The 2500-nt window shown below is 62.3% G+C and overlaps 1 non-coding gene across 1 annotated transcript; it reads left to right on the forward strand.

Annotated features, from left to right (window-relative positions):
* Nucleotides 1–1930: 1930 nt before the first annotated feature.
* Nucleotides 1931–2084, forward strand: LOC140474217 (5.8S ribosomal RNA). The gene has a single exon (XR_011958926.1). It is a non-coding gene; the product is annotated as a 5.8S ribosomal RNA (ribosomal RNA).
* The last annotated feature ends 416 nt before the right edge of the window (nt 2085–2500 follow it).

Here is a 2500-nt window from a genome sequence, read left to right on the forward strand (position 1 = left end):
CGGTCGATCACTCGTAAAAATAAAACGTGACAAACTTTGTGTTGGTTCAAGTACGAAAGGATCTCTGTCGGCTTGGGGGTACGCCCGTTTCCGTTTCAACTTGTCTCGCGAGGGTGGTTTCGGGGCCAGCAGGAGAGCTCGTCGGGGTAGCAGGCCCTGCAGCCGTGGTCACCGCCAAACCCCCACAACTCGAGCAAGTGAAAAAAAAAGTAACAGGAGCGAAAGCATCTCTGTCGGCTTGGGGGTACGCCCGTTTCCGTTTCAACTTGTCTCGCGAGGGTGGTTTCGGGGCCAGCAGGAGAGCTCGTCGGGGTAGCAGGCCCTGCAGCCGTGGTCACCGCCAAACCCCCACAACTCGAGCAAGTGAAAAAAAAAAGTAACAAATAAGAAAGGATCGTCGGCTTGGGGGTACGCCCGTTTCCGTTTCAACTTGTCTCGCGAGGGTGGTTTCGGGGCCAGCAGGAGAGCTCGTCGGGGTAGCAGGCCCTGCAGCCGTGGTCACCGCCAAACCCCCACAACTCGAGCAAGTGAAAAAAAAAGTAACAAATAAGAAAGGATCGTCGGCTTGGGGGTACGCCCGTTTCCGTTTCAACTTGTCTCGCGAGGGTGGTTTCGGGGCCAGCAGGAGAGCTCGTCGGGGTAGCAGGCCCTGCAGCCGTGGTCACCGCCAAACCCCCACAACTCGAGCAAGTGAAAAAAAAAAGTAACAAATAAGAAAGGATCTCTGTCGGCTTGGGGGTACGCCCGTTTCCGTTTCAACTTGTCTCGCGAGGGTGGTTTCGGGGCCAGCAGGAGAGCTCGTCGGGGTAGCAGGCCCTGCAGCCGTGGTCACCGCCAAACCCCCCACAACTGTTGGGCGCCTACCTGCGCGGGGCAGGAGGACACTTTCCGATTTCAAATCTCCGTTTGCCGAGTCCACCCCGAACGCACGCGGGCGGGCGGGTTCGCATCACCCTTCGTCACAAGGGGCGAAGCCCGTTCCACCGTCTCGTCAGTAGTGCCGACCGGTCTGTGATCGACGAGGGGAGCCACACCAGGTCCGGCCCTGCTGCTTGGCGGCACCGCGTCGTCGGGAGCTCGCGACAGACGGAGGGTTTCGGTGTACTCTCCAGCCACGGGAAACGAAGCCGGTGATGCAGGCGCCGGTCTTTCGCTCCCAAATCGGCTGGGTTTACATCGTTGCTATCTAGTCACGCTCCCTTCAAACCCGACGGGGTACCTATTCCCCTCACCCGTCTGTGCGTATACAGCCTCTTTGCACTTGCGGGATGGGGGTGGTGGTTTAAAGACTCTCGAGTTGCCGCCCGTCGGTCTCCGAGCTCCGTGCAGTAGTGATCCCCAGCGAACTGCCAGCAGGGCGAACGAGCGATCCCGCTCTCGGTCGGGGCGCCTGGCGTCGATCGGTGGTCGGTGGCTTGCGGGCAAGCTGCGCTGTGAGTGTGGGAACGAGTATGACGAGCCGTTGCCGCGACTCCCAGTCCACCTCGGCGGTGGCTGGGCCGGGCGGGCGTCTGCTCGGGCGAGTGCCGCCCCCGCCTCCTCGCAGGAAGTCCGCTCGCCGACACGCCGCCACGTGCACGCGTCAGTGACGCTGCCGAACCGATGGCCGGTGCCCGTTCCCGCCTCTGCTTTTCCTAGGGCAAAGCTGCTGCACGCCTCGTGATACTAGGCGGGCGACATGGTGGCGGTGATCCTGCCTCCGTCGCTGCGGTGCGTTGGGGCACGCATCGCCTCTTGGGCGCCCTGTCCTCCTCCCCCCAATAGACGTATGTTTCTGCGGGCCGCACCAGGATGGTGCTCCCCATCGCTTCACGCCACCCTGCTCCGCCCGCACGCCGGCGTGCAGGTGGCTGTAGCTCAAGGTGGGGAGCGTATGTGCGGTCCGGGTCGCTTTCCTCTGGCGAGGGAGAGACCTAAAACAAACTCAGACAACTCTTGACGGTGGATCACTCGGCTCGTGCGTCGATGACGAACGCAGCTAGCTGCGAGAATTAATGTGAATTGCAGGACACATTGATCATCGACACTTTGAACGCACTTTGCGGCCCCGGGTTCTTCCCGGGGCCACGCCTGTCTGAGGGTCGTTTGGCAATCAATCGCACTCGCCTTGGCTGGCGAGAGCGCGGCTGGGGTGTCGCAGAGGACCCGTCCTCTTTGTCCCCCTAAGTTCAGACTCCGGAGCCCTCCGGCGTCGGAGCGCTTGGCCTTTCCCCCCCACCCTGCACATTCCGTTCGTCAGGCTCGACGCCATCCCCCCGCCGGGGAGCGCGGCCTGGCGTCCGTCTGTGTCGTGGCAGTGGGGCCAGCACGGCTGTCACCGGTCCCAGAATGGCTGTCGGTGGTTCACACTGTGTGTGTGTGCCAACCCTCCTGGTCTCTGGGACACGGAGCTGCCACGAAGTGTTGAGCCTCCAGTGGGGGGTCTGCCTAAGCTCTGCACGTCCGCATTGGGTCCGTCTCTCGGTTGGCTGGCAGTGGAAAGAGTGAAGGGAGCCGCGGA

This window comes from Chiloscyllium punctatum, unplaced genomic scaffold, assembly GCF_047496795.1.
Source record: "Chiloscyllium punctatum isolate Juve2018m unplaced genomic scaffold, sChiPun1.3 scaffold_883, whole genome shotgun sequence".
Lineage (NCBI taxonomy): Eukaryota > Metazoa > Chordata > Chondrichthyes > Orectolobiformes > Hemiscylliidae > Chiloscyllium > Chiloscyllium punctatum.